The sequence below is a fragment of the Cherax quadricarinatus genome, chromosome 1 (assembly GCF_038502225.1).
Source record: "Cherax quadricarinatus isolate ZL_2023a chromosome 1, ASM3850222v1, whole genome shotgun sequence".
NCBI classification, from domain to species: Eukaryota; Metazoa; Arthropoda; class Malacostraca; order Decapoda; family Parastacidae; genus Cherax; species Cherax quadricarinatus.
The window spans coordinates 535,422-543,103 of NC_091292.1; positions in this window are offsets into that span (position 1 = coordinate 535,422).

Consider the following 7,682-nt stretch of genomic DNA (forward strand, 5'->3'; position numbering starts at 1 on the left):
ACCTCACAGTGTATATACGCTGACAGACACACCTCACAGTGTATATACACTGACAGACACACCTCACAGTGTATATACGCTGACAGACACACCTCACAGTGTATATACACTGACAGACACACCTCACAGTGTATATACACTGACAGACACACCTCACAGTGTATATACACTGACAGACACACCTCACAGTGTATATACACTGACAGACACACCTCACAGTGTATATACACTGACAGACACACCTCACAGTGTATATACACTGACAGACACACCTCACAGTGTATATACACTGACAGACACACCTCACAGTGTATATACACTGACAGACACACCTCACAGTGTATATACACTGACAGACACACCTCACAGTGTATATACACTGACAGACACACCTCACAGTGTATATACACTGACAGACACACCTCACAGTGTATATACACTGACAGACACACCTCACAGTGTATATACACTGACAGACACACCTCACAGTGTATATACACTGACAGACACACCTCACAGTGTATATACACTGACAGACACACCTCACAGTGTATATACACTGACAGACACACCTCACAGTGTATATACACTGACAGACACACCTCACAGTGTATATACACTGACAGACACACCTCACAGTGTATATACACTGACAGACACACCTCACAGTGTATATACACTGACAGACACACCTCACAGTGTATATACACTGACAGACACACCTCACAGTGTATATACACTGACAGACACACCTCACAGTGTATATACACTGACAGACACACCTCACAGTGTATATACACTGACAGACACACCTCACAGTGTATATACACTGACAGACACACCTCACAGTGTATATACACTGACAGACACACCTCACAGTGTATATACACTGACAGACACACCTCACAGTGTATATACACTGACAGACACACCTCACAGTGTATATACACTGACAGACACACCTCACAGTGTATATACACTGACAGACACACCTCACAGTGTATATACACTGACAGACACACCTCACAGTGTATATACACTGACAGACACACCTCACAGTGTATATACACTGACAGACACACCTCACAGTGTATATACACTGACAGACACACCTCACAGTGTATATACACTGACAGACACACCTCACAGTGTATATACACTGACAGACACACCTCACAGTGTATATACACTGACAGACACACCTCACAGTGTATATACACTGACAGACACACCTCACAGTGTATATACACTGACAGACACACCTCACAGTGTATATACACTGACAGACACGCCTCACAGTGTATATACACTGACAGACACACCACACAGTGTATATACACTGACAGACACGCCTCACAGTGTATATACACTGACAGACACACCTCACAGTGTATATACACTGACAGACACGCCTCACAGTGTATATACACTGACAGACACACCTCACAGTGTATATACACTGACAGACACGCCTCACAGTGTATATACACTGACAGACACACCTCACACTCTATATACACGGCCAGACACACGCCTCACAGTGTATATACACTGACAGACACACCTCACAGTGTATATACACTGACAGACACGCCTCACAGTGTATATACACTGACAGACACACCTCACAGTGTATATACACTGACAGACACGCCTCACAGTGTATATACACTGACAGACACACCTCACAGTGTATATACACTGACAGACACGCCTCACAGTGTATATACACTGACAGACACACCTCACAGTGTATATACACTGACAGACACGCCTCACAGTGTATATACACTGACAGACACACCTCACAGTGTATATACACTGACAGACACGCCTCACAGTGTATATACACTGACAGACACACCTCACAGTGTATATACACTGACAGACACGCCTCACAGTGTATATACACTGACAGACACACCTCACAGTGTATATACACTGACAGACACGCCTCACAGTGTATATACACTGACAGACACACCTCACAGTGTATATACACTGACAGACACACCTCACAGTGTATATACACTGACAGACACACCTCACAGTGTATATACACTGACAGACACACCTCACAGTGTATATACACTGACAGACACACCACACAGTGTATATACACTGACAGACACACCTCACAGTGTATATACACTGACAGACACACCACACAGTGTATATACACTGACAGACACACCTCACAGTGTATATACACTGACAGACACACCTCACAGTGTATATACACTGACAGACACACCTCACAGTGTATATACACTGACAGACACACCTCACAGTGTATATACACTGACAGACACACCTCACAGTGTATATACACTGACAGACACACCTCACAGTGTATATACACTGACAGACACACCTCACAGTGTATATACACTGACAGACACACCTCACAGTGTATATACACTGACAGACACACCTCACAGTGTATATACACTGACAGACACGCCTCACAGTGTATATACACTGACAGACACACCTCACAGTGTATATACACTGACAGACACGCCTCACAGTGTATATACACTGACAGACACACCACACAGTGTATATACACTGACAGACACGCCTCACAGTGTATATACACTGACAGACACACCACACAGTGTATATACACTGACAGACACGCCTCACAGTGTATATACACTGACAGACACACCTCACAGTGTATATACACTGACAGACACACCTCACAGTGTATATACACTGACAGACACACCTCACAGTGTATATACACTGACAGACACACCTCACAGTGTATATACGCTGACAGACACACCTCACAGTGTATATACACTGACAGACACACCTCACAGTGTATATACACTGACAGACACACCTCACAGTGTATATACGCTGACAGACACACCACACAGTGTATATACGCTGACAGACACACCTCACAGTGTATATACGCTGACAGACACACCACACAGTGTATATACGCTGACAGACACACCACACAGTGTATATACGCTGACAGACACAGTGTATATACACTGACAGACACACCACACAGTGTATATACGCTGACAGACACACCACACAGTGTATATACGCTGACAGACACACCACACAGTGTATATACACTGACAGACACACCTCACAGTGTATATACACTGACAGACACACCTCACAGTGTATATACACTGACAGACACACCTCACAGTGTATATACACTGACAGACACACCTCACAGTGTATATACACTGACAGACACACCTCACAGTGTATATACACTGACAGACACACCTCACAGTGTATATACACTGACAGACACACCTCACAGTGTATATACACTGACAGACACACCTCACAGTGTATATACACTGACAGACACACCTCACAGTGTATATACACTGACAGACACACCTCACAGTGTATATACACTGACAGACACACCTCACAGTGTATATACACTGACAGACACACCTCACAGTGTATATACACTGACAGACACACCTCACAGTGTATATACACTGACAGACACACCTCACAGTGTATATACACTGACAGACACACCTCACAGTGTATATACACTGACAGACACACCTCACAGTGTATATACACTGACAGACACACCTCACAGTGTATATACACTGACAGACACACCTCACAGTGTATATACACTGACAGACACACCTCACAGTGTATATACACTGACAGACACACCTCACAGTGTATATACACTGACAGACACACCTCACAGTGTATATACACTGACAGACACACCTCACAGTGTATATACACTGACAGACACACCTCACAGTGTATATACACTGACAGACACACCTCACAGTGTATATACACTGACAGACACACCTCACAGTGTATATACACTGACAGACACACCTCACAGTGTATATACACTGACAGACACACCTCACAGTGTATATACACTGACAGACACACCTCACAGTGTATATACACTGACAGACACACCTCACAGTGTATATACACTGACAGACACACCTCACAGTGTATATACACTGACAGACACACCTCACAGTGTATATACACTGACAGACACACCTCACAGTGTATATACACTGACAGACACACCTCACAGTGTATATACACTGACAGACACACCTCACAGTGTATATACACTGACAGACACACCTCACAGTGTATATACACTGACAGACACACCTCACAGTGTATATACACTGACAGACACACCTCACAGTGTATATACACTGACAGACACACCTCACAGTGTATATACACTGACAGACACACCTCACAGTGTATATACACTGACAGACACACCTCACAGTGTATATACACTGACAGACACACCTCACAGTGTATATACACTGACAGACACACCTCACAGTGTATATACACTGACAGACACACCTCACAGTGTATATACACTGACAGACACACCTCACAGTGTATATACACTGACAGACACACCTCACAGTGTATATACACTGACAGACACACCTCACAGTGTATATACACTGACAGACACACCTCACAGTGTATATACACTGACAGACACACCTCACAGTGTATATACACTGACAGACACACCTCACAGTGTATATACACTGACAGACACACCTCACAGTGTATATACACTGACAGACACACCTCACAGTGTATATACACTGACAGACACACCTCACAGTGTATATACACTGACAGACACACCTCACAGTGTATATACACTGACAGACACACCTCACAGTGTATATACACTGACAGACACACCTCACAGTGTATATACACTGACAGACACACCTCACAGTGTATATACACTGACAGACACACCTCACAGTGTATATACACTGACAGACACACCTCACAGTGTATATACACTGACAGACACACCTCACAGTGTATATACACTGACAGACACACCTCACAGTGTATATACACTGACAGACATACCTCACAGTGTATATACACTGACAGACACACCTCACAGTGTATATACACTGACAGACACACCTCACAGTGTATATACACTGACAGACACGCCTCACAGTGTATATACACTGACAGACACGCCTCACAGTGTATATACACTGACAGACACACCTCACAGTGTATATACACTGACAGACACGCCTCACAGTGTATATACACTGACAGACACACCTCACAGTGTATATACACTGACAGACACGCCTCACAGTGTATATACACTGACAGACACACCTCACAGTGTATATACACTGACAGACACGCCTCACAGTGTATATACACTGACAGACACACCTCACAGTGTATATACACTGACAGACACGCCTCACAGTGTATATACACTGACAGACACACCTCACAGTGTATATACACTGACAGACACACCTCACAGTGTATATACACTGACAGACACACCTCACAGTGTATATACACTGACAGACACACCTCACAGTGTATATACACTGACAGACACACCTCACAGTGTATATACACTGACAGACACACCTCACAGTGTATATACACTGACAGACACACCTCACAGTGTATATACACTGACAGACACACCTCACAGTGTATATACACTGACAGACACACCACACAGTGTATATACACTGACAGACACACCACACAGTGTATATACACTGACAGACACACCTCACAGTGTATATACACTGACAGACACACCTCACAGTGTATATACACTGACAGACACGCCTCACAGTGTATATACACTGACAGACACACCTCACAGTGTATATACACTGACAGACACACCTCACAGTGTATATACACTGACAGACACGCCTCACAGTGTATATACACTGACAGACACGCCTCACAGTGTATATACACTGACAGACACGCCTCACAGTGTATATACACTGACAGACACACCTCACAGTGTATATACACTGACAGACACGCCTCACAGTGTATATACACTGACAGACACACCTCACAGTGTATATACACTGACAGACACGCCTCACAGTGTATATACACTGACAGACACACCTCACAGTGTATATACACTGACAGACACACCTCACAGTGTATATACACTGACAGACACACCTCACAGTGTATATACACTGACAGACACACCTCACAGTGTATATACACTGACAGACACACCTCACAGTGTATATACACTGACAGACACACCTCACAGTGTATATACACTGACAGACACACCTCACAGTGTATATACACTGACAGACACACCTCACAGTGTATATACACTGACAGACACACCTCACAGTGTATATACACTGACAGACACACCTCACAGTGTATATACACTGACAGACACACCTCACAGTGTATATACACTGACAGACACACCTCACAGTGTATATACACTGACAGACACGCCTCACAGTGTATATACACTGACAGACACGCCTCACAGTGTATATACACTGACAGACACACCTCACAGTGTATATACACTGACAGACACACCTCACAGTGTATATACACTGACAGACACACCTCACAGTGTATATACACTGACAGACACACCTCACAGTGTATATACACTGACAGACACACCTCACAGTGTATATACACTGACAGACACACCTCACAGTGTATATACACTGACAGACACACCTCACAGTGTATATACACTGACAGACACACCTCACAGTGTATATACACTGACAGACACACCTCACAGTGTATATACACTGACAGACACACCTCACAGTGTATATACACTGACAGACACACCTCACAGTGTATATACACTGACAGACACACCTCACAGTGTATATACACTGACAGACACACCTCACAGTGTATATACACTGACAGACACACCTCACAGTGTATATACACTGACAGACACACCGCACAGTATATACACTGACAGACACACCACACAGTGTATATACACTGACAGACACACCTCACAGTGTATATACACTGACAGACACACCTCACAGTGTATATACACTGACAGACACACCTCACAGTGTATATACACTGACAGACACACCTCACAGTGTATATACACTGACAGACACACCTCACAGTGTATATACACTGACAGACACACCTCACAGTGTATATACACTGACAGACACACCTCACAGTGTATATACACTGACAGACACACCTCACAGTGTATATACACTGACAGACACACCTCACAGTGTATATACACTGACAGACACACCTCACAGTGTATATACACTGACAGACACACCTCACAGTGTATATACACTGACAGACACACCTCACAGTGTATATACACTGACAGACACACCTCACAGTGTATATACACTGACAGACACACCTCACAGTGTATATACACTACCTCACAGTGTATATACACTGCCTCACAGTGTATATACACTGACAGACACACCTCACAGTGTATATACACTGACAGACACACCTCACAGTGTATATACACTGACAGACACGCCTCACAGTGTATATACACTGACAGACACACCTCACAGTGTATATACACTGACAGACACGCCTCACAGTGTATATACACTGACAGACACACCTCACAGTGTATATACACTGACAGACACACCTCACAGTGTATATACACTGACAGACACGCCTCACAGTGTATATACACTGACAGACACACCTCACAGTGTATATACACTGACAGACACACCACACAGTGTATATACACTGACAGACACACCACACAGTGTATATACACTGACAGTAGCTCCTGTAATATAATGACAATATGAAAA